Source organism: Gopherus evgoodei, chromosome 2 (assembly GCF_007399415.2).
Source record: "Gopherus evgoodei ecotype Sinaloan lineage chromosome 2, rGopEvg1_v1.p, whole genome shotgun sequence".
Taxonomy (NCBI): Eukaryota; Metazoa; Chordata; order Testudines; family Testudinidae; genus Gopherus; species Gopherus evgoodei.
The window spans coordinates 86,000,949-86,027,894 of NC_044323.1; positions in this window are offsets into that span (position 1 = coordinate 86,000,949).

A 26,946-nucleotide genomic window follows, 5' to 3' on the forward strand; every position below is an offset into this window, starting at 1 on the left:
TCTGTGGCCTGCAATGTGCCAGAGGTCAGACTAGATCAGTGGCTCTCAAACTTTTTTACGTAGTAAGCCTCTGAGTGCGACTGCCCCTTATAAGTTAAAAACACTTTTTAATACATTTAACACTATTATAAATGTTGGACGCAAAGTGGGATTTTGGGTGGAGGTTGACAGCTCACAACCTCCCAATGTAATAACCTCATGACCCCCTGAGAGGTCCTGACCCCAAGTTTGAGAACACCTGGACTAGATGATCATGATGGTCCCTTCTAGCCTTAAAGTCTCTCAGTAAGAGAGAGTGCTTTCAGCCTACATTGGGCATAACATGGGAAGTAGAAATAAAACATAGCAGAATGTAGGCAGGGTGGAATGAAATGTTGGCAGGGGTGGAATATTCTGGGGTCACTAAGTCAATTCACTGTTCTAGCCCGTCCATGTAGCTTTAATGGTCAGCATTTATACTTCCAGCATTGTTCCAATGGAAACATGAAGGGGTGCAGCCCCAAAGTATTTTCAGACTAAACTATCTATCTATCTATCTATCTATCTATCTATCTATCTATCTATCTATCTATCTATCAAGGGCCTGATGAAATACATGACATCTTAGAATACTCAAGGGCCTGACTAAGGAGATATCTGAGCCATTAGTGATTATCTTTGAAAAGTCATGGAAGACTCCAGACAACTGGAAAAGGACAAATATAGTGCCTATCTATAAATAGGGAAATAAGGACAACTCAGGGAATTTTGGACCAGTCGGCTTAACTTCAGTACCTGGAAAGATAACGGAGCAAATAATTAAGCAATCAATTTGCAAACACCTAGAAGATAATGAGTTGATAAGTAATGGTCAGCATGGACTTGTCAAGAACAAATCATGTCAAGCCAATCTAATAGCTTTCTTTGACAGGGTAACAAGCCTTGTGGTTGGGCGAGAGCAGTAGACATGGTATATCTTGACTTTAGGAAGGCTTTTGATACTGTCTTTCGTGACCTTCTCATAAACAAACTAGGGAAATGAAACCTAGATGGGGCTACCAAAAGGTGGGTGCATAATTGGTTGGAAAATCATTCTCAGAGAGTAGTTATCAGCAGGGCTGCCCAGAGGATTCAGGGTGCCTGGGGCAAAGCAATTTCAGATGCCCCTTCCATAAAAAAAAGTTGCAATACTATAGAATACTATATTCTTGTGGGGGCCCCTGCAGGGCCCGGGGCAAATTGCCCCACTTGATCTCTCTCTTCCCCCACCCTGGTGGCCCTTGGAAAAATAATCATTTAAAAACCTTCCACATCTCGGCACAAACCCAGTTTTGAGAAAACTTCTTTTCAAGTCACCTTTACAAGGTATCACTGGTTCTCAGCATCAGCTAGTGCTAAAAGGCACTAAAGCTCATTAAAAGTGTTGGACAAATATTTTCCCTCAAAACTTTTTTTGGATCAAAAACTAGGGGTTTTTAAAAAGCACAAAATATCACGGACAATGTCTGCTTTCCTTCAAAATTTGTTGTTTTTTTTTTAATTGAAAAGCTGAAATTAGTCTGCCAAAACCTGAACATGGTTTGGGGTTTCAGAAGTGTGTGGCCAAATATTTGCTGCTTGCTGTGTTTGATTGTTTAAAGAAACAATAAAAAAAATCTGCTTAAAAAAAATCCAAAACTTTTGAACCATCTCAGCTTGTGACCAAATGCCTGAGCCCATCCAGTCAGAGATTTTTCCAGGTTTCTGATACTCTGCTGGCTTCCTTAACTTATATCTGTCTCATAACTTTGGGTTCATTTAGGTTAGAACATAAGAATGGCCATACTGGGTCAGACCAAAGGTTACCTATCCTGACTAATAGCCACTAATGGCCTTAACCTCCATGAATGTATCTGTTTCCTAGAGACTGGCTCCATGGGGTCCCTCACAAACTGGAGATGGTTACTATGGGTTTGTCTTTAGTATAGCTTATGTACATAATCCACGAACTGAGCATTTGAGCTTGTTCTGGAATCTGGGATGAGCCTATGTTGTGAAAACTGAAATGCTCAAAATAGCACATGCATGTTAATGGACAGAGAGTGCTAAAATTAAATTAACCCAGGGGTTCTCGAACTGGGGGTTGGGACCCCTCATGGTGTCACGAGGTTATTACTTGGTGTTGCAAGCTGTCAGCCTCCACCTCAAACCCTGCTTTGCCTCCAGCATTTGTAACAGTGTTAAATATATTAAAAAGTGTTTTTAATTTATAAGGGAGGGTGGTCGCACTCAGAGGTTTACTGTGTGAAAGGGGTCACCAGTACAAAAGTTTGACAACCACTGAATTAACCCCTCTGGAGCCTCAGGGAATGCAGGGGAGGGGAGTCTTCCTTGGTAGGGTTGGGAAGGAGATAAGTGATGTAGGATATTGCTCTTCTCATGTGATCCCTCCCCCATGGCTCTCTTGGCTCTATCACTGTTAATCTAAAGTGACTAATTTTAATGAAGCTACCCTCCCCTGACATGACTCTCCTTATGGCACTGAAATTAAATGTAGACTATAATTTGGCATTTGAGAAGTGAAAGGGATGGTAGCCCTAAGGGAAAAGATAACCGTTTGGCTCTTGTGCCCCCCGACTGCCCCCCTCAGAATCACCAGCCTATCCTGCTCCTTGTCCCCTGACTGCTCCCCTGAAACCCCTCCAACCACCACCCCGGGACCCCACCCCCCACGAACCCCCTCTGCTCCCTATCCCCTGACTGCCCCGTTCTCTATCCACCCCCCCCCGTCGAGTCCTGACAGACCCCGGAAGGTCCACGATCCAACCCCTTGTTCCTCATCCCCTGACTTCCCCCCCAGAACCTCTGCCCCTGCCCTGTCCCCTAACTGCCCCTTATCCAACGGCCCCAGCCTCGGCCCCCTTACTATGCTGCTTACCCCTGCCTCCCCCCTCTCCTGGAGCCTCAGCATGCTGCATCCAGGAGCAGCCCTGGACAGCGCTGCAGAGGCCTGCCTCCAGTGCGACCTGAGCTCACAGCCCCGCCTCCTTATCACATGGCTCTGAGCGAGAGGAGCTCAGGCCCTGCCCAAGCCATGCTGCTTTAGCTCTGTCCAGGGCCGCTCCTGGACGTGGTGCGCTGAGGCACTGGGGGAAGGTGGAGGTGGGGCCAGGCCCAGAGGGAGCCTCTGACATTCTCGTGGGGGCCCCTGCAGGGCCCGGCGCCTGGGCAGATTGCCCCACTTGCCCCCCCTCTGGGCAGCCCTGGTTATCAGTGGTTCACAGTCAAGCTGGAAGGGCATATCAGGTGGGTTCCCACAGGGATCAGTTCCGGGTCCAGTTCTATTCAATATCTTTGTCAATGATTTAGATAATGGCAAAGAGAGTACACTTATGAAGTTTGCGGATGATACCAAGCTGGGAGAGGATGCAAGTGCTTTGGAGGATAGGATTAAAATTCAAAATGATCTGGACAAACTGGAGAAATGATCTGAAGTAAATGGGATGAAATTCAATGAGAACAAATGCATAGTAAATGATTAAAGGTCTAGAAAACATGATGTATGTGGGAAGGTTGAAAAAATTGTGTTTGTTTAGTCTGGAGAAGAGAAGACTGAGATGAGACATAATAGTTTTTAAGTACATAAAAGGTTGTTACAAGGAAGAGGGAGAAAAAATGTTCTCATTAACTTCTGAGGATAGGACAAGAAGCAATGGGCTTAAATCATGGCAAGGGCTGTTTAAGTTAGACTTTAGGAAAAATTTCCTAACTGTCAGGGTAATTAAGCACTGGAATTAATTGCCTAGGGAGGTTGTGGAATCTCCATCACTGGAGATTTTTAAGAGTAGGTTAGACAAACATCTGTCAGGGTGTTTGAGTTTGATAATGCTTAATCTTGCCATGAATGCAGGGAATTGGACTAACTGACCTCTTGAGGTCCTTCCAGTCCTACAATTCTGATTCTGTATGGAAATTGATTGCTTAAATGGTTAATGTTTGCAAAGAAGTCTTTTGAGATTTGAATAAAACACACTGTAGAATTGAAAATATTGTTATTGATTTGAAAGTAAACAGCCTTTTCTGTGGGACTAGATAATGGGGGCCTTATTAAACCAGCAACATACATTTAACATAAGAATTGGACATTTGAATCCAGTATTAGAAATAAGAGAGATCTTTGGGATCACTGATACTATTGCAGGAATCCCACAGCAGACAGGCTATTCATATTAAATATAATTTCTATGGTGTTTTATTTATCTTCTGCGAGTCTGTCTGACATGAGTTTCCTTTAGAGAAAATGAAGTGTCTTGACATGATGTAACCTGACATAATGCAATGTGATGGTATAAATGAGAGATGCCATGGATAGATGTAGTGGATAATTTGAGACACCACATATGGTATGCATGAGCTGGCAGATAATGTACTGTGGTTCACTGACTACCGGATTGCTTTCAGTTAGTCCGGAACACCACCTCCCGATGCACAACTCTCCCCTCCCCCAGCAGCTGCGGTGCCTCAGACACTAGACTAAATAACCACTCCATGCACATATTCTTTTGCCTTCTGAGTTGGGGGTGCGGGGCTGATGCATGGGCACAGGTGTTGAACTAGGGAATCAATTATACACAATCATCCAAGGAAAAGATCAGTCTGTTCACTGAATGTGTTGTCACTGGACCGTATGTATTTACAATAATGATGGAAATAGCAATAGTAGAGTAAGTCAATTCTTGTTATCTGACACAATACCTGGAGGGAATGAAGCTGGTTCAAGTTTTCCAGCACTGCTTAACCCTCAGAGGTGAACTTAAGAGCAGGCCCCCAACCACAGCTGACAGCACCAGCCTCAGTGTTATATCAAGAATCTACTGCTGTTGAGAGAGCATGGAATAACTAACTTGCACTCCATTAACATTGTCCAGCCAAAGGCCAGGCATAGTTAGTAGAGCATGAATTTGTGCTTTTGCTTCCAGGCCTAGCCCAGCTGTGCCAAGTGTGGTTGCCAGACTAAACAGTTACAACCTTTTGTCTGAAGAGGGGAGGGAGAGACAGGCCTCTATGGGTATGTCTACACTACAGTTAGACATCCATGGCTGGCCTGTGCCATTTGACTCAGGCTTGTGGGGTTTGGGCTAAGGGGCTGTTTAATTGTGGAGTAGGTGTTTGGGCTCAGGCTGGAGCCTGAGCTCTGGGACTCTCCTGGCTCATGGGATCTTAGAGTCCAGGCTCTAGTCTGAGCCCGAACGTCTACAATTAAACAGCCCTATGAGCCCAAGCAAGCTGGCATGGGCCAGCAATGGGTTTTAGTTGTAATATAGACATACCCTACAGCTCCTCATGTTTGAATGGGAAAGTGTGAGGACAAGAAATGCTCCTCCTTCACTCAAATAATATGGGGAAAGGAAAAGCCCAACTGGACTCAGGGAGGGAGAGTGGGGTGAAAAAGTGGCAAGGAGTGGGAAGGAACAGAGACTTGTTTATACATCCCTTTTTGGGGGGGGGAGGGGTGGAGTTGAGGGAAGAAGAAATACCTCAGCTGAACTTCAAGGTGGAAGTCATTAATGAAAGGAGATAGTGAGGGACGTTTTGGGGAAACAGCCCTCATGGAAAAGTCCTATAAAGTTTAATAGGGAGGAAACCAAGCAAGTTTTACAGAAATATAGTGGGTTCTGTGGATATTACTCTAAACCCATTTAGAATTTGATAGTATTTCATTATTTTTAAAGCCAACAAATAGAATTCTATAGTAGAGGTATAATAGGTTCTAGAAGACATATTCTTAAGTGCAGGTAAGTGTAACAGAGAAACCTTCTGGCTTGGTTTCCCATTGAAGGGAAATTCTGTGACATGGAGAGTAGGTATTTTTCTTTATTTACTCTATATATGCTAGGCCTGGAACAGAGATAGTTAAACAGCATCAAGACCACTCCCCCTCTTTCAGGTATCTCAGTCCAGCCTCAAAGCCTAATTCTTAGGGAAAGGAACTGCCTCAAGAACTGACTCTACTTAGAAAGAATAAGATGGAGAGCAAACTCTCTAGCTGTTGTGCAGTAGTTCTTCTCCCTGCAGCAAAGAACCTACATGTCAAAATTAACTAATCACACTGACTAAGCATTTCTTCTCCAGTTCTCAGTGCTGACCTTTAATACAAATTCTGCATTCACTTCATATATGTAGCTTCCTTTAACATCAGCGGAACATGAAGGTCCTGATCTAAAGCCCACTGAAATTGATGGGAGTCTTTCTATTGACTTTAGGGGGCTTTGGATCTAGCCCCGGGAGTAGAGTAGAAGACTATGATTTATGGGGATGGACACAGGTTTGGGGGGAGTGTATCAAGAAACTGCTCATTTCTGATATTGGCTTTGTGTCTGACTTGGGCTATGTCTACACTACCACTTATGTCGGTATAACTTATGTTGCTCAGGGGTGTGAATAAACCACTCCTTATTCTCATGTGTAACTCATGTCACTTAGTGGAGTGACATGAGTTACACTGACCTACGCACCAGTGTGGACAGCACCACATCGTTGGCTAGTTCGGGGTGGATTAAGTTGACAGGAGAGCTCTCTCTCATTGGCTTACAGCAGCTACACTAGAGATCTTACAGAGGTGCAGACACATTGGTGCAGCTGTGCCCCTGTAAGCTCTCTAATGTAGACCTAGCCTGAGTGACCCAAGATGACTCCTTGCACTTCTTTGTTTCGCAATATATAAAGTGGGTTAATAATACATGACTACCATAGTGTATATGAATTAATTCCGGTTCTTTGACTATATAAACTGCTCCCATGTGATGGCTCATTGTGTCCCTCCATTGGCTAGTCCCCACAGAGAGATTTATGAGTTGGCTACAGCCCTATGAGGCCAGGGTTCTTAATTTCAGGTAGTAGGGACACATGCTTTCAGAGTCGGAGAGCCTGGGTTTAATTCCTATTGCCAATAACTCATCCAGGGGCATTGTGTTGCATTCCACAAGAACTGAGTTTTATTGCTGTTCATTGTGCATCAGAGATTTTTGTTGTTCTCCCTTTGCAAAGTGGTTAAAAAATCCATTGACATTTCCCTCTTCTGCTTTCTTTGGTCCCTTTGGAGACATGCCTGGATATTACATGGATTTATACACATTTTTCTGACTCACTGGAGGATAAATGCATTGTTTTCAAAGTTGTAATTATCTAAGTGCGTTATTAAATAAAACAATAATTATTTCAGTACAAATGTTTTCAAAACCAATGGGCATAAGAGGAACTGAAATGTTCCTTCCCACCTTGCCCAGTGTTACTGGTGATGTATGGATTCCTGCCCATATCACAGCGATGTTATATTCATCATGAATATAATAAATGCTCTACTGTAGGCAGAGATGTGGCAGGCTGGAAACAACCGAGAGGCCAGATCTTTGCCTGGTGTAAATTGGTATAGCTCCCTTGACTCTCGTGGAGCTAGTCCAATTTACACTAGCTGAGGATCTGGCCCCTTGGCTTGTGAAAAGACAGAAGAATAATAGCTCAGAAAAGCCGGATTCCTCTCTCAACCACCCCTCCCCACTCCAGGCTTCTAATTCCCCTATCAAAATGATTGAAGATTATGTTTTAGCTCGGAGATTAATTCAGCCTCTAAGCAAGCTCTCTTGACACCTTACCTGCTGAATCTTTTGCTTGCCCAACCTCCATAGTTTTGTCTTGTAATCCTTTTTGGCATAACACACTCCATTAATTCCACTTTGATCTGGGCTTTTCTCCACTTTCTGTCCCTATTAACCCATGGCAAAAGCAGAAACCAATGGAAGCTGGTGCAGTTTCCTGCTTGGCTGCCACATGGTGGAACAGCTGTTGTGGAGAGGGAGCCGTACGAGGGCTGCAGTTTGGCCACTGCTGACTAACAAAAAGGGGCAGATCAGAAAGCAAAGCTTTTGTTTAATACAAAGGTCCATTCACGTGCCATTCTGGACTCTGGTAGCTCCTCTGAAGGGTCGCATCATACTAACAGAAAGAAAAGACAGTAAAACAAGTGGGGGCAAAACAGATACATTGGAGACTTTTAAAAAGGCTAAAGCTCTTTGCCTACGGTGAATAATAACTCCATAAATTAAAATAGCACCTTAACATTAGATAGTTATCTTTACCAAGGAAAGCCGATGTCCAGCTCTCTTTACTCCTCTTTCCTACTCCCGTAGGCTTTTTTCATGCAGCTGGGTGACCTAGAGATGTGTGATGTTCTGGCTTCAAGTTTGGCAACCAACCAGAACTTTACAGACTTGAGCTTGAATTCAGCTTCTGTTCTGCATTTAAAGCCTTTTCCAACATTCCTTAAAAACTGGCTGAGCTATCTAGGCTGATCTACTAGGCTGTCACTGGAACTTGAAGGGGTTTGGATTTGATTTGGCATCTACAACACTGTTGGTTTCAGCAGGTTTAGATTCTGACCTGAAGCACTCACCGAACCCTGCTTCCAAGGCAGCAGCTGTTATTCCAGCACCAGGACTGAGAACTATGTATGCTCACAGCATACACACAGAGAAATTAGATATAAACTCTTTCTGGAAAGTTGCAACATAACGCTGCTTTATTTTTTAGAATGCAGAACAAGAACCTCAAAACGGGGGTGGGGGAGACAGGCTGGTCCCCACAACAACAAGGCAACAATAAGGCAAAACAACTGACTGACGACTTCTGGCAGCGCTGGCGCACTTTGCTACAGTGCCCTCTAGCCTTCAAGCAAAGCCAGGGAAACTCTCCCCACCCCTTAAAATGATAGCTTGCAATTCCAACGGAGTCCTTGCTACACCACAAGTCTTTGAGGTGTTCATTGATTCCAGCCTCTGGATGTCTAGGTGCTGCTACCTCAGTGAAGGATGAGGCAGCTGCCCTTTGGTGGCCTGGCTACTGACGCAGTGAGCTCCTCATCCTGGCTCTGTGTACGAGCAGGGATGCATGAGTGTTGTCTAGCAAACCAAATGCAGTTGTCTATTTCCCCAACCAGCCAGAATATTTGCACTTTGTCTCCTAGCATGGGACTGTCACTGAATCTTTCCAGCCTTTCCAATTGCCTTATCTCATATTAGTCGTAAGCCAAAATGGCTGATCTCAGCTGAACACTGGTTTTCAGATACTAGAAATTTCAGAATCTTTCTGTATACTGCACTGATTAAATGGGTTCTGCTTCCATCTCTGCTATCAATTGTGATATCTTAGCTGAACCACATTTTTTATAGTGGTTAGTCACCTTGTGACTTCAGGTTTTGAGTGCTCACCTTGAGAGCCCACAGATCTGATTTCCAGGGAACACCCCAGTTCCAGCTTACTGCAGCCGGATTTTTGGTGCTGAACATCACTGAAAATAGGGCCAAGTTGTCTCAGAACTAAGGCATTTCAAGTCAGAGGCCTCTTTTGAAAATGTTGGCCTTTAATGTGCCCGCTCTGCAGTTTGTTCATGTAATAACAGAGCCAATACTTGCCTCAGAGACTTACTGTTTGGCATAGCTGGTGTATAAAACACTTTAAAGATCTTTACACATGAAATTTTATTAGGAGAGACGAGGGTCTAGACAGAAAACATCTCATTCTCTTGTTCAAGAAGATAGCAACATATTTAACTCTCCTTCAAGAAGTCACAAAAGAAGAATAAAAAGATATCTGAAGTGGAAATATAAAATTAAAGATTTTCTTTATTCCAATTTTATAACAAATGGTCAGCAAAAGGACCAATATAATTAGAAGCTTGGAAAACAATAGAGTAAAGGAAATCTTGACATTTTTGTCTTACGCTATTCTTTACCCTGATTTATGGTTGTAGGGGAGATGAAGTAATACTGTAGTCATGATAGTAATTGTGTGAAATTGTTCTCAAGCAGGATTTAAAAATATCAGTGTAATTAAACTAATTATCCTTTTTTTACATTCAGGCTGGTGTCACCTATTGTAATTTACACATTCTGTCACAGAAACAAGTGGAGCTGAAAGTTCACGCTTTTGCTTCCTGCTATCCATAAATCTTCTTATTATTTCTTATTTGCATTAGTGAAGTGCCTATTGGGCCCCAGTCATGGACCAAGATCCAACTGTGCTAGGTGCTGTACAAACAGAAAATAGATGTGTCCTTGCCCTAAAGAACTTTTCAACTTAGCTAATGCACTTACTGTCTCTCATCCCCACAAAAACACAGTAACATAAAGGGCCTGATCTAGCTCCCATTGAAGTCAATGGGAGTAAGCTTGGGTCCTGAGCACGTGACGTTAGTAATGCATTTCAGTTTGAAAGAACAGTTGGGCTTTGTGATGATAAGACCATGGTGATGAAGGCTTCAACTTGCTTTCTAAGGACTAAAGGGCATAATCTGTGGTGGTCAACCCCCAAGAAAGGGAGTGATGGGATTCGTCTCTCTTTATTGTTATAGTTTCAACTCCCTTCCCCAGGAGTGGGTATGATGGACACAAGGTAGAGAGGTAGAACTCTCAGCTAGTCAGCTTTTCTGGTTCCAAGCTCTTACAAGTGAGCCCAATATAGGGTCAGAGATATCATTTTTTTCTTTCCTTTTTTAAGTCCTGAAAATGTTATGAAAATATGACTTGAAAGACCTTAGGTTCACAGAAGAAAAAGATTTCACCTCTTTTTTTTTTGATTGTCAGTGGAAATGAATGTGAATAAAGACTTTTATCACTGCTTACTAGCTTATAAATCAGTTATAGAAGCAGCTATACAGCCTTCTTATTACACATTCCCATATTTACCAACTTCATCAAAATATGATAGGAAAAAAAGATTCTGCATTGATGTATAACATTCTGCATCTAACCTAATCCTCCCAACTGGAGCAAACTAAACATGATAGTCCTTCTTTTCATTAAAAATACTTTGTACTTAAGTGACTTACCCAGGGTTACACAGAGTTAGTGTAAAAGCCAGGAAGCAAACCTAGCAGACCTGCTGCAGTAATTAGTAGATTACACTGTTCACTTTCCTAAACTGACTTTTGCATAAAACTTGAAAAAGGCATCAATTTTTGTCAGAAAACTGTTAGCCAATACCTATATGTTAGGCATACCGCATTAATGGATATTATATAATAAAATATACATTACATATATAATGTATGTGTTAGGAAGTTATGTTAACAGAATATATAATGCTCTCTCCACAATTCATTTGGCCCATTTCAAGTATCCCACAACACTTTGCAAAGCTGAAAGCAGATTTGGCATTAGAAAATAGGAAACTTGTCAAAGCCAAGACACATGAATGGGATGTACCTCTATGACCAACTGGCCTGGAAGGTAATATCCAAAATGGAAATGAGAGAAATAAAAACAAAACAAATTAAGGAACTGTTATGAATTGGTGGGGTGGATTGTAGTGATGTAGAAAGTTTTGTAACTTGCAAAATCATACTATAAATAGCACTGGTGTATCTTTGAAGCATGCCTTCTGTGTAAGGTGAACGTGCTGCAAGACAAGAATTGCTTCCTGGAAGGAGGGTATGTAAATAAGTACTGTACTGCTTTGTCTTAAGAAAATATATTTGGCTAAGTTTAGTTATTTGGTTTCTTAAACATTTTAAAGAGTGAACTTTGAATGTAGTTGAACAATTGGCTACACCTTTTAGTCAATAAAATGAATGTATGCTTACTTATTTGTGGGCAAGGAGAATGAAATTTTTTTCAATCTTTTTCAACAATTTGAATTACATCCCTATACTATGCCTTTAAGTGAATTTTTAAAAAAAAATCACATTTGGTACTCTAGTGTGAGCATTTACATGCACATTTTCTACATAGAGATAATTGGTGAGAAATCAAACTATTAATACATGAAATGCTAAAATAACTACATTTAAATAATGCTACAGGGACACTATCAAGTAACTTAGGTACACAATTTGATTAAATGTGAATTTGTTATAAACTGGCAGAAAAATATCCTAAGGGCTCTTCCTTTCCTACATGTATCGTTCTCTCATTAAGAAACTTGAAACCCCATAATCTCCTCCAAACAGCAGTCATTGTTTCTTCATGACTCTGGAATGTTTTTACTTGGAATCTGCAAAGCCAGCCTGCACAGATGGTAACTCCCAACTCCAGTCTCATTAGTGATGCTGATGAAAACAAAGAGAGGCGGAGCTATGTTGTCAGCTTGTGATTTTCATCACAAATCTCATGATAATGTTTTTCTTAAAAGTTCTTCTCCTAGAGCCAAAGGATTATTGAAAAAAAAATTCCTAGCTCTTGCTGTTGCAGAGAAAAACTTGAAAATGTAAACCCTAGAGGCTCAAAACCCAGGAAGCAAATAACAAGAACTGTCCCATATCAGGGATTCCCAAACTCTGGGTCATGACCTCAAATAGGGTCACACCATCAGCAGATGGGGTAAAAGCGATCCCCCATCAGGATCAGGGGACACCTTTTCACTCCACACAGCGTGACTCTTGCATGTATGGTGCTTTCATTGTCACAACGCTTGAAGGATGCCATTTTGCTCTACAAAATTGTGTCCGCCGCACAGCATGATCTCACACGCATCATATGTACAAGGTCACACTGTGTGAAGGAAGCCATTTTTAGACCAAAATGGCTTCCTCTTTGTAACATTGATACCATGTGTGCAAGGTCATGCTGTGCAAGGGACTCCATTTTGCTCTACAAAATGACATGCTGTCTCGGTTTTTTTTTTTGAACACTTGGGGCTAGCACTACTTGTTCCTCATTCAGAACAAGTAGCACTACTTGTTCTGAATGAGGAAAGGGTGATGGTGATGTGTATTGTGCGGGAGGGTTGCAGGTTTGGAATAGTGTTTGTCAAATGAAAGGGGGTGGAGAAACTAATAAGGGAGAAATATTCTCATGTTCCATAAAAGGTGTTGCAAATGGTGGAAGGCAAACACACACATTAAAAACTGTAAGAGGACTGGAGAGTGTCCCTTCATGGCTTTGGCACAATACTCAAAGTCTGATACTAGTATACAGGTCTGTTTTTGTCTAAACACTTCAGCAAACATAATTCAATCAGGTACTGCAGGAGCCTTCTGCTTCCTCTGCAGATGTGGTTCCGTGCACCCACATGGAACCCCACTGACTCCGCTGTGGGTAAAGCCTGCAGAGGCAGTGGTAGGATCAAGGCTTAAGATTGCACATCAGCCACTGAGTGACAGGAATAGGCATTCCAAACAATAATGGTGGTCCAGAAAAAATCAAATGTGTGAAAGAGCAGTATTTATTAAAAGAAAAAAGAGAGTACACCTCTACCCCGATATAACGCTGTCCTAGGGAGCCAAAAAATCTTACAGTGTTATAGGCTGAAACCGTGTTATATCGAACTTGCTTTGATCCGTCGGAGTGTGAAGCCCCGCCCCCTCGGAGAGCTGCTTTACCTCATTATATCCGAATTCATGTTATATCGGGTCGCGTTATATCAGGGTAGAGGTGTACTGTAAACATAGAATAGTCTTCCCAGAGACCAGAAGACAGCCAGACATAAGTGAGAGATAACTGCGAAGGTTTGGTTTGTTTCTGTGGAACTTTCTTTCCACCATCCTGCCTCTTTAAAAGCAACTACTTGAAGTGATTCAAGTATCTACAGCAGGACTTCTATGGAGCAGAATACCCATACTGCCTCAGTGCCTGCTGGCTGATTGCTACACCTGTGATTCTTTACATTAGTCACAGGTTGGCTGCTTGTGGCCTAATAGCATCCAGTTGACAGGAAGCTGCTTACAGACTCATTCTCCTTCCTAGGAATAAAGTGGGATTATTAAACTATTATTCTCTTCCCAAGGTGAGAGTTTTCATCATGTGCTGTGGAAGAAAAGGAGAAACAAGCTAAACTGGATTAAGGGATTGCTTTTTATACCTAGTATTTTTTTTCTGAACTGTTATGGAGTTGCAGCCATGCTGTTCTACCCTTAATCTGTTCAAGCAAAAAATAAAGGCAATTGGACTCTCTCCTGTACTGAGAGAGGGTGGAAAAATAAAATGTCACAGCTGATGGGGGTGAGGGGGAAGGAAAGAGCAAAAGAGCTTTAATTATCTTTCATAAAGCACCCATAGCACATGCACCATGAAAAAATAAATGTTCATTGCAGTGTTGGAACTAAAAAATGTAAAAGATACAGCCTCTGTCTCTTGAAGAGGAGAAAGAATGGAGTTCCCTTTCATGGGTTCCCTGACCAAACAAAAGTCAAGCATATGGAAAGATGGGCCTCTCAGCCATTGCCTTAACTGTGCAGCTTCCTGGGAATCCTTCCTTCTCTAATCCTTGGTAAGTAGCAACAATCAATAAATAAACTAAACAGACAATGCTGTTGAATAAACAGAAGGATTTGTGGCTGTGGAGCTTTATATATTGGTACCTGCCTGAAGCCAAAGCTCAGTGGTTGGAAGCATCATCCAATTTAGGGGGTCATTAGAGCCATAATTATCCCAGGGTCAAATCCTGGATTATACTGTCAATGGAAACTGCCAGATACTCCTCGCTTGGAAACTCTGGTCACTTATTTAGGTGCCTAATATGGGTGTGGAATTCCAAGTCCCCTAAGTGACTTAAAAGCCTAAGTCTCATTGTAAATTGATAGAGGGGATTTTTAAAAGTGCCATGGTGTGTGGTTCCCAGATCATCCCTCACTCTCACAGATCCTGGGAGACAGGCCAGTCCTCGCTTACATACAGCCTCCCAACCTGAAACAAATACTCACCAGCAGCCACACACCATACAACATAAACACTAACCCAGGAACCTATCCTTGCAACAAAGCCCGATGCCAGCTCTGTCCACATATCGATTCAAGTGACACCATCATAGGACCTAATCACATCAGCCACGCCATCAGGGTTTCGTTCACCTGCACATCTACCAACTGATATATGCCATCATGTTCCAGCAATGCCCCTCTGCCATGTACATTGGCCAAACTGGACAGTCTCTTCGCAAAAGAATAAATGGACACAAATCTGACATCAGGAATCATAACATTCAAAAACCAGTGGGAGAACACTTCAACCTCTCTAACCACTCAGTGACAGACTTGAAGGTGGCAGTTTTGCAACAAAAAACCTTCAAAAACAGACTCCAAAGAGAGACTGCTGAACTCGAATTAAGATGCAAATTAGACACAATTAACTCAGGCCTTAACAGAGACTGGGAATGGCTGGGTCATTACACTAACTGAATCTATTTCCCTACGTTAAGTTCTCCTCACGCCTTCTATGGGTCATCTTAATTATCACTTCAAAAGTTTTTTTTCTCCTGCTGATGATAGCTCATCTCAGTTGATTAGACTCTTCCTGTTGGTATGCATACTTCCATCTTTTCATGTTCTCTGTATGTATAAATATCTCCTGTCTGTGTGTTCCATTCTGTGCATCTGAAGAAGTGAGTTGTAGCTCACGAAAGCTCATGCTGAAATAAATGTGTTAGTCTCTAAGGTGCCACAAGTACTCCTGCTCTTTTTCCAGATCATCTAGGCACTTTTGGAAAATCCCACTCCATGTATTCCTAGTTTAAACACCCACATGTGAAAAATCTTTTTTTTTTCTTTTCTTTTTTTTGGTCAACCCCAAAATTCTTTAGAGCTATTCCCCTAACCTAATGTATGTTTGTCACTACTCTGTTTGTTTGTTTGTTTGTTTGTTTTTAGTTTTGTTAACATAACCAGCATGCAGTTCCAAGAAAACCAGTGCTGGCTATCAAAAGTCATGAGCAAATCAGTAGATGTATATCATAATGGGAAATAAAAGGCCCCAGTCCTGCAAAGGGGCCAGTATGTTTAGGTTGTTTGTTGGCTTTAGCGAGGTTCAATGTGAGCTCAGAAGTCCACAGTTTTCAGGTTTGGGACTTAATTTGAAGGGAAAGATTTCAGTCTCAAACTATTCCAAGATTTATGATCATAAGCAAGAGTGAGCAAAATATTGAAAAATGTGATACGTGTGTGTCCTCTTAGTGGCATTACAATAGTACAGTTAAAGAAAATGGTTCCAAATGCAAGTAGCAGAAAGGGGTAGAACAAATTATGGAATTTTCCACAGTATGGAAATAAATGGAAAAACAATAGAAATTACTTACCTGTGCAGTCTTTAATGTCTCATACAGCATAGGATTTTTGATTTACCTTCCCACCTCCATTAGAAGCAGCAATTAAAAAGTGGGCAATGAAACTGATCAGAATTAAATGAAGCTTTGAAGGCATCACTTTAAGCGTCTGTTAAACTAATTGTCTGCCATCTCTGACTAAAAAAAGAAAAGAAAAGGTGACTCTTTGATGTGCGGCTATAGAATAACATGAAGGACTTTAGAATAAGTATTTTAGCCTCCTGGAACAATGTTTCAGCTTAATTGTATTTTCTGTTCATTTAACCCCTTGCTCACCGGGTTGTCATATACTCACTTCTCTTCTGCACCACAACGTCCCCAATTCATGATTTGATCCTGTAAATCCGATCCTGTAGGCACAAGCAGACCTCCATCATAGGCAATGGGGCTTCTCAGGGGTACAGGACTGATCCACAGAAGGGAGTCTCCCACTCTGTGCTGTAGGTCCTGCATTGCCACTGACTTTGTCTTGTGCCTTTGCAGCACTGACTCAGAGGGAAGAGTGCGTCCTGGTGAATTACCACCATCTCTTTCTTCAGTGTCCGGGATGAGAGCCTCACCCCCACGCACTCCTCTTTATGCTGGGTTAAAGGGCTGGAGAGGCATAAAGGGGTCCTAAAAGCCCCAGTTACATCTGGAGAAGGATTCCCCAAGCCACAGGTACCGGGGAGGAGAGTTGTAAGGCAGTCATTTTGGGGCACCTCTCACAAGCCCTAGCATAGGGAACATCCTGGATGGTGGAGGCATTTCAAGGTCTGGCTGAAGCCTATAGCTTCGCAGAAATTCTGGGCATTACTATGGCCTTGGCAACCCCTGAAGCAGCCCAGGATTGGGTAAGCACAAAGGTGGTAAAATGCCTTAGTCTACTTTTCCCTGGGGTGTGAATCTATTCCTTGCCTTTCAGAGGTGCAGCGCAGAATTATGCCTTCTGAGTCTTCCTTGGAAACCTCTGAGCCAAATAATGGCTATGCCTGACCCTGTTTTCTGCAATTTTTAAGAACAACCTCCAACTGTTTGTGTTGAGGATCCATCGCGATCTCTGGGCAGGGGTAATGGACCTGAATGATTTTCGCAGTGTTTCGTAATTGCTAAATTAACTTCAAACATAAGAACGGAGAAAGCATTACATTTGTAGTGACAGAGTCTTGATTACACTGGCTGAGTAAACCTGCCTGGAACCCCATGCATCAAAACTATTTCCCATGGATTTTAGACACTCCTTATGTGAGTCCTGATCTCAGACGCACTGCAACCTGTGCTTAAATAATGCCATTTGAAACCCCACCCCAATCCCACAAAAAAATAGTGGTGCTGATGCCCAGATAAGTATGATTTGTGGGTGTGTTCCAGCCAATCTTCTTGGGTGGCTTCTATTTGTTTTATTTTGGTTTCTTCCGAGTTGTCTGTGGTAGTTTCATGTTTTACAACATGGTGTAGATCTTTGCTTTGGCTATTGCAAGAGCTAGTTTTCGAAGGCAGCAGTAGTAAAATCTTTAAGCTATTTACATTGAATAAAAAAATCTCTGCAAATCTCTGTCAACAAAGCCAATGGAGATTCTGTGTTATCCAAACAGATGGAGATCACATTTGTGCAGAGCTGAGGGCTCTAGGCTGCTGCTGCAGCCATGGCTGATGGGCTGGACTGAACCACAGAAGGCAGTGCACTGCAACAGACCAGCTCAGCCACAGCTTGAAGCCTGAAACAGCAGCTCCACCAGCTTGTTTACATAGCTGCCAAGCTTTGTGCAGCTCCATGGGCGATAATCTTATGCAAATTATTGAATGAGCTAGTGCGCCTATTTGGAAAATATTTTTCACATAAACTACATTCCTTCTGTTTTTAAATAAATGTGAGGGTCTAGTACCTCAGTTGGTCCCCTTGTCCATATGCATCATGATTAGGCTTGGCAGAAATTGATTTTTATTTTTTTTAATCATCTCAAAGGAGAATATCAATGCTTACTCTTAATCATTTTTTGACTTTTCTCTATTTAAATTTTCACCGTTGCGGGAAATTATGGAGGGGTCAGACAATAGTTATTTAATGACAGTAGATGTTGAGATTCAAAAAGTTAAAGCTTTCTAACTGTTAAAACACAAATTGTCAACATCCTATATCAAAATATACAAAGTAAATACCCTTAAATCAAACTCTAATAAAAATTCTCATACGTTCTCCAGTAGCATCTTTCTTATTTTACTGTCTGTAAATTTTTTGATTATTGATAGAAATATTTTTAGTCAGTTTGAGTGTGTGCAGTGCAACTGATGTTTATCTACATTTATCAGTAGATATCTAATCTTTCCACGCCCAATTACGTTAGTCTTTAATTATGTAGTCAAATAGTATTATTTCCACCCTGCTCTGGGAATGAATCAAGGTTGTGTAATGAAGGATACTCTTGTCTGTGAGACCACTGCCTTATTGTTGCAGAAGTTGGAAGGTGTGCAGTGAATGAGGAAGGGGATTGCAGGAAAATAAAGGATGATCTCATGTTGTGGCAGATGAATGCTGCCCTGGAGAACTGGATTCTATCCCTGCTTCTTCCACAGAGTTTCTATGTTACTAAATAAATCATTTGTACCAGACTTTTGACAGGCGGTCCCTGATTGTGAGTTTCTTAAATTTTGGGTGCCCAGCTTAAGACTGGGGTGTATTAACAGGAGTGTTGTGTGTAAGTCACTGGAGATAATTGTCCTGCTCTATTTGGCACTGGTGAGGCCTCAGCTGGAGTTTTGTGTCCAGTTTTGGGTGCCACACTTTAAGAAAGATGTGGATAAACTGGAGACAGTCCAGAGAAGAGCAACAAAAATAAGAGGTTTAGAAAACCTCACCAATGTGTAAAGGCTAAAAAAACGGAGCATGTTTAGTCTTGAGAAAAAGAAGATGGGGGGTTAGGGGAGGAAGAACCTGATAAGTTTTCAGATATGTCAAGGCTGTTATAAAGAGGACCGTAATCAATGGTTCTCCATCACCATTGAGGAGAGGACATGAGGTAATCAGTTTAATCTGAAGCAAGGGAGATTTCAATTATTAGGAAAAAACTTTCTAACTATATGGATAATTAAGTAGTGGAATAGGTTATCAAGGGAGGCTGTGGAATCTCTATCAGTGGAAATTTTAAAGAACAGATTAGACAAAAACACCTGTCAGAGATGGTCTAGATAGACTTAATCCTGCCTCATTTTGGACATTTGACAAGATGACCTCTCAAGATTCCTTCCAACCCTACATTTCTATGATTCTATGAAATTGCTCTGTGCTGTCAGAGCTCTCGGTAGAAGGCCCAGCTGAGATCATGGCTATACTATGCACTCTGCAAACTTACAGTAAGAGACATTTCCTGCCCCAAAGGACTTGCATTCTAGTGCAAAGTACGGTATGTCAATGAAACATGGGAGTGGCAACTGGGACTGACGAAGTCACCTAATGTAGGGCTTACCCAACACGCATTTGATAGAAACAATATTTAGTCTTTACTGTGCCTGGTCTGTAGGCAGTTTTTATACCTGTATAAGTATGTTGGTTAAAGGTGTAAATTTTTCTTGCACACATATATTGGTGTATCCCCTAGTGTGGATGCAGTTATACCAGTATAAAAGTGCCATTATTGTTATATCTTCTTCCTCTTTCTATGGGTATGTCTACAGTACGGGATTATTCCGATTTTACAGAAACCAGTTTTTTAAAACAGATTGTATGAAGTCGAGTGCATGCGGCCACAATAAGCACATTAATTCGGTGGTGTGCGTCCATGTACCAAGGCTAGCATCAATTTCTGGAGCATTGCACTGTGGGTAGCTATCCATAACTATCCCATAGTTTCCACAGTCTTCCCCACCCATTGGAATTCTGGGTTGAGATCCCAATGCATGATGAGGCAAAAACAGTGTCGCGGGTGATTCTGGGTAAATGTCATCACTCATTCCTTCCTCCGTGAAAGCAACAGCAGACAATTGTTTCACGCCCTTTTTTCCTGGATTGCCCTGGCAGATGCCATAGCATGGCAACCATGGAGCCTGTTTTGCCTTTTGTCACTGTCACCATATGTGTACTGGATGCAGCTGACAGATGCGATACTGCAGTGCTACACAGCAGCATTCATTTGCCTTCGCAAGATAGCAGAGACATTTACCATCCCTGTTGCACCGTCTGCCATTGTAAATTGGCAATGAGATGATGGTTATCAGTCATTTTGCACCGTTTGCATTTGGAAATTGGCGATGACGGTTATCAATCCTTTTGTACTGTCTGCTGCTGTCATGGGTGCTCCTGGCTGGCCTCGCTGAGGTCGGCTGGGGGCTCATGAACAAAAATGGGAATGAAGCCCCGGGTCATTCACTTCTTTATGTTTTGTCTAAAAATAGAGTCAGTCCTGCCCAGAATATGGGGCAAATCTACTAGAGAACCAGAGAACACAGCTGCTCTGGGTCAGAGCCTCAGAGATCCCGCAGAAATGATGATCTGCATGCCATTCTAGGGGGTGCCTCTGCAACAACCTCACCCATTGCTTCCCTCCTCCCTCAACCCTCCTGGGCTACCGTGGCAGTGTCCCCTCATTTGTGTGAGGAAATAATAAAGAATGCAGGAATAAGAAACACTGAGTTTTTAGTGAGATAAAATGAGGGGGAGGCAGCCTCCAGCTGCTATGATAGTCCAGGCAGGACATTAAAGGGTAGGGGGGAGAGGAGCGCAGCCTCCAGCTGCTATGATAGTGCAGGGAGTACAGAATCTTTATAGACATGAAAGGGTGGGGGGGGGGCTGATGGAGCTCAGCCTCCAGCTGCTATGACTAGGACGGTTACCAAGCCTTCTGTACTGTCTGCCGGGAATGACTGGGAGTCATTCCCATTTTTACCCAGGCGCCCCCGGCCGACCTCACCAAGGCCAGCCAGGAGCACTTACGGGCTGCTGCTGCTGATGGATAGCAGTCATTTTGCATCGTCTGCTACCAGGAAGGGGATGCTGGTGTTCAGCGCTGCAGCACCCTGTCTACCAGCAGCATGCAGTAGACCTAGGGTGACATTGAAAAAAGGCAAGAAACAATTTTTTTCCCTTTTCTTTTGGGGAGGGGAAGGGTGTAAATTGATGACATACACCCTGAAACACCCAGGAAAATGTTTTTGACCCTTCAGGCATTGGGAGGGCAGCCAAGAATGCAAATACTTTTCGGCGACTGTGGGATAGCTGGAGTTCTCAGTACCTCCTCCCTCTGCACTGAGTCCCTGCTGTGGACTCTGTCTATCATAGCCTGGAGATTTTTTCAAATGCTTTGTCATTTCGTCTTCTGTAACGGAGCTCAGATAGAACAGATTTGTCTCCCCATACAGCGATCAGATCCAGTATCTCCCGTACGGTCCATGCTGGAGCTCTTTTTGGATTTGGGACTGCATCACCACCTGTGCTGATCAGAGCTCCATGCTGGGCAAACAGGAAATGAAATTCAAACGTTCACGAGGCTTTTCCTGTCTACCTGTCCAGTGCATCCGAGTTCAGATTGCTTTCCAGAGCGGTCACAATGGTGCACTGTGGGATACAGCCCAGAGGCCAATACTGTCAAATTGTGGCCACACTAACCCTAATCCGACATGGCAATACCGATTTCAGCGCTACTCTCCTCATCGGGGAGGAGTACAGAAGTCAGTTTAAAGAGCCCTTTATATCAATATAAAGGGCTTCATTGTGTGGACGAGTGCAGGGTTAAATCGATTTAACGCTGCTAAATTCAGTTTAAACGCGTAGTGTAGACCAGGCCTTAATGGGAATAAGTTCTACTGGTCTAAGCACTTTACCTGTATAACTAAGTCCACACTAGGGAGTTGTACTGCTTTACCTGTTTTGTTATAGTTAAACAGTACAATCCTTGTGTGTTGGCAAGCCCTGAGCTGGGCTGGAGTCAAGCTGGTGATCTACGAGTGAAAAACTCTGGAGCTTATGAACAATGCCCCAAGGCATCCAGTCCCTCAAAAGTGCAGTGCTAATGTTGCATCTTCAAGAATGAGGCTTGCTTCATGGACAGTTTAGTTTATTAAACCAAGTTCTAACCCATTTGTATCTGACACAGGCAGTGTCTTCCTCTCTCTGGACACACAAGCAAAATCTTCTACACACAGGTCTTTGTCTCTAACACAGTACAAAGAAGGGTTGCCCCCCACCCCCATTCCTAACAGGACAACTTTCACTAGCCACACTTCAAATGCTAAAAATGCAATAAAACAAATGCACAAAGCATCCAAACTCATGTCTCATTCCAGCAATTTCTGTTGGGGTGAATTGCTTGCATGTATAAAAGTTATGTGAGGGTGCCTTTGTATAAGCCTGTGTGTGTGTCAATAAATATGTATCTATATTAGGGTTTTATACGTTTGTCCATCATGTGGTATCTGAGTACCTTCCATGTAAAATCAATAAGCATAGCTATGTATATGAATGTGAATCTGTGCATTCAAGTATGCAAATGATTGAGCATGTAAGTGTGTATGTATGTGACATTGAGTGCACATGGAAATTATTGTGGACCAAACTTTGCTTTTCCATAATGTTCAGAGGTTGCAGTTTTGTTTTGTTTTTATAAGTAGAACCGTAGCTTTGACTTTCCATCCTTTTAAAGAGTGTGGGATTTCAAAAGAAATGATAACACAGGGGTCGGCAACGTTTCAGAAGTGGTGTGCCGAGTCTTCATTTATTCACTGTAATTTAAGGTGTCATGTGCCAGCAATGCATTTTAACAATTTTAGAAGGTCTCTTTCTATAAGTCTATAATATATAACTAAACTATTGTTGTAAGTAAAGTAAATAAGGTTTTTAAAATGTTTAAAAAGCTTCGTTTAAAATTAAACTAAAATGCAGAGCCCCCCGGACCAGTGGCCAGGACCTGGGCAGTGTGAGTGCCAGTGAAAATCAGCTCATGTGCCGCCTTTGGCACGCGTGCCATAGATTGCCTACCCATGTTACAACACTTGTTTATGCCTCTTTAAAAACTTGGTGGTACACGTGCATAACCTTAAAGTTTGTTGGGTTTTTTTTTTGCCTGGGAATGTATCTGAGTTTTATAAATAGACTTCTATTGAACCAGCCAACCTTTAATATTAATAAAGTGCCTAATGGCTTCAGGAAGCAAACTAAACTATTAGAGCTTTCTTTGTAACAGGCTTTCTCTAGAATATACTGAGACTTGTGGTGAGAAAAAGAGGCTAAAAAAAAAAACCATCTAAGAAACCTTTTTAGCAGCTCATAAATCTAGCACATTGCAGAGCCTCTGGGCACTCCCAGTCTTCCATATCAGAGATGCAAACATTAAGGAAATTAACATTTTTTTCTAAAATTTTGTTTTCATTTAACACGTTATTGGTGATAAAATTACAAGAGAGCCTCTATGAAGGTTCTGCAAATTGGGTTCTAATGTACAACTCTCAACTGAGCAGAGTGGTTTTACTTTAGGTTAGTGAAAGGTGCAGTCTTGTGGCGTGGTTTAAGGTTTCTAAGGCCTGGGATGGCCCTGTGCCCAAATGAATCCACTTGCAAGATCAGGGCCTAAATCTGGGATAGATCAGTTTTATATAATTTTCTGAATCTAAAATGGTTTGCGCTTTAGTTCTGTATCTCTGTGCCTGTTCACATATTGGCAGAACTTATTGTAGTCATGTCCTGAAAAGTGAATGTAAAAAAACAACATTCCATATTTAGACTGGAAAGGGAACTGAGAAAACCCTTAAAAAGCTGCTAATTGGAACTACATTTCTGTGTTACCAATGACCTTTTTTTTGTTTTAAACTTCCAGCCCCTGAAGTCATCGTTGTTTGAGACTCTTAGGTTTTATTTTAAAAAATGTAAGTTTCTAGTCCTCATAGTTGTGAAGAAAAGCTTGAAAACACAACCTTAAAGTCTCAAAAAAATTTACAAAAATTGAAAACTCCTGATTTTTGAGACAATCTCATGATTTTTAGAGGACATGGTATGTGAATGTTGGGGCTAGCGATGCTATGATTTGGCTGCATGGAATAGAGAGTTGGTTGGAATTGTTGGAACTATATAGGTGTGTCACCCAGGAGAAATTGGACATGTCTCAGTACCACTCCAGATCTGGAATTTTAATAACTTTCACCTCTTTCAAATTAAAATTTGTCAGAATTTAAGGTACACACTCTTTATGCATATTTCACCTTTTTATTAACAAAGGATACATGTGTCCTGCAAGACAAGCCTGTGATGAGAGAAACAGGTTATAAATTGGTGGCAACAATTACAATATTAATATCAAACATTCCCTGAGACTACATCCTCCATCCTTAGAGGTTTTTAAGGCCTGGCTTCACAAAGCTGTGGCTGGGATGCTTCAGTTGGTGTTGGTCCTGCGTTGAGCAGGGGATTGGATTAGATGACCTCCTGAGATCTCTTCAAACCCTAATATTCTATGATTCTATTCTATGATCTGCAGAACTCTATTTTGAGCATCATTTTCAGAGGAAACCTTATTCTATAAAAGTAAATTAAGACCGGCTATTGTGCAGCTGTTAGGCAAAGCAGCTCTGTTGGTCTACTATGGGCTTGATCCTGCTAGACAAATAATTTACCAGGACCATAGCCAGAATATATAGCTTTATTCTATGCATTCATCACCTCTATTGTTCCAACCATACTAGCTGATGCCAGTAACACTGTAAATTTCACATTAAGACACAAGACAAATCAGGCAATTTGCAAAGTACCAGAAAACATCTGTTGGTATGAAGTCCACATTAATAATGGCTTAATTGAGCTTGTTGCATTTTCATCTCTTAAGATAGGAGATAAGGGTAAGGCTACGTGGGAATGCCTTATGTTCTAACACCCAGGATATGGGAGTTAAAATTGGGAATCTCCATGATCCGAGGGAAGGGGCCTTGTAGTTTTGGATTCTATTCCTGGATCTGCCTCTGACCCGCTGTGCGACCATGGGCAAGTTTGTTCACTTGCTTGTGCCTCTGTTTCTCATCCCACCTGTTGCCATTATTGTCTGTTTAGATTGTAAGCTCTTCAGAGTTTGGACTGTCTCTCATAATGTCACTCGCTAATGTATTTGTATGGTGCCTCGCACGGTGGGGCCCCAATCTCTGTTGGGATCTCTAAATGCTACCATGATATCAAAAAGCTTTCTGGGCAAGAAGTCCAACCTGATCAGTGTTCTAAAGACACTTAAACATTTTAGAACATTGTTTATATAATGAAAAGTTAATATGAAGACAGCACCACTGACACCCGTCCACATCCATACTCCCCCCCATCCACCCACCCACCCAGACAGTTTAATGAAGCTTCATGAATATCCCATTTCAAGGAAGGGTCATTGCTTTAAAAAAGTCCATTTAGAAATGTCCAGTGTCTCAAAACACAATTCAAGCTTCCCAATTTTGAGTCAACTCAGCTTGTATAAATGCAGCCTTTTGACACAAAAACAACTTGATATGTATTGAATTCTGTGAGGCTGGCAATGTCAATGTACCCACAGGGTACATTGTGCTGGAAAAATCTGACACCTGGCATACAAGGATTAAATCAACCTGGCTTTCTTCTTGGAGCCTTCTCCAATCAGGCTCCTACTAAGCGCACAATGCTGTTGCTGACATTACTAATGCTCCTAATAATATTTTTCTTGCAGCAGCAGATAAAGATTTTTTTTTAAATTCTGCTTGGACTATTTATGGACCTTAATAAGGCCTTTGATGCTGTGAATCATAAAACCCTTTCAGAATGACTTGTTTCAATCAGGCATTTATAGGTTTCTGGCTGTTTTGTACAGGAATGGCCTATAGTGATGGATTACCATTGGTCTCACTGAACGAAATTATTTCCAACTGCGTCAGGTTGTGCTTCAAGTCAAGTAGAGGCTCCCTAGGTCCAATTCTATAAAATACTGAGCCCCCTCAATGCTCACTGAATTCCATAAGAGCTGCAGTCATTCAGTGCCCTGAATGAGGTGTTCAGATGCATACAAATCTTAATGTTTTTGACATGTTATAGAGAATAATATAGAATATGAGAGTAATTAACCATTAAACAGCTTACCTAGGAACACAGTGGAGTCTCAATCACTGGAGTCTTTAAATCAAGGTTAGATGTCTTTATACAAGATATGCTGTGGCTCAAACAGAAGCTATGGGCTTGATGCAGAAATTACTGTATGAAGTTCTTTGTTCTGTATTATGCAGGTCAGATTAAGTAATGATTTCTGTCAGTGCAATACTGTTTCAAGGCCAAGAGGCAGTAGAGTCCTTTGAACGAAGGCATTGTGGTTGGGTGAGTTTTCACATTGGATTGGGAATCAGGAACTCCTGAGCTGTAATTCTGGCTTGGCTATTGGTTCACAATAGGGCTCGCTCCATTCCCCCCTCCCTTGATCGTGCACTCTCCCCCCCCCCCGACTCACTTTCTCTGGGCTGGGGCAGGGGATTGGGGTGTGGGCAGTGAGGACTGTGGCTGGGGGTGCAGGCTCTGGGATGGGGCTGGGGATGAGGGGTTTGGGATACAGAAGGGGGCTCTGGATGAGGTCCGAGGGGTTTGGAGTGCAGAAGGCAGTGCAGGCTCTGGCTGGATCTAGGGGCTCTGGGGTGGGGCCAGGGATGAGAGGTTTAGAGTGAAGGAGGGGGCTTCATGCTGGGGCAGGGGTTTGGGTGTAGTTGGGGGGGTTCAGGATGCGGGCTTCAGGAGGGAATTTGGGTGCGGGAGGACACTCTGGGCTGGGGCAGAGGGTTGAGGTGCAGGGTCCCGGCAGCGCTTACCATGGTTCCTGGCCAATGGGAGCTGCAGAGTCAGCACTCAGGGCAGGGGCAGTGCACGGAGCCTGTCTGGCCGCCCATGCACCTAGGGGTTGCTAGGAGCTGGTGGCCCACTTCCGGAAGCCATGCGGAGCTAGGGAAGTCAGG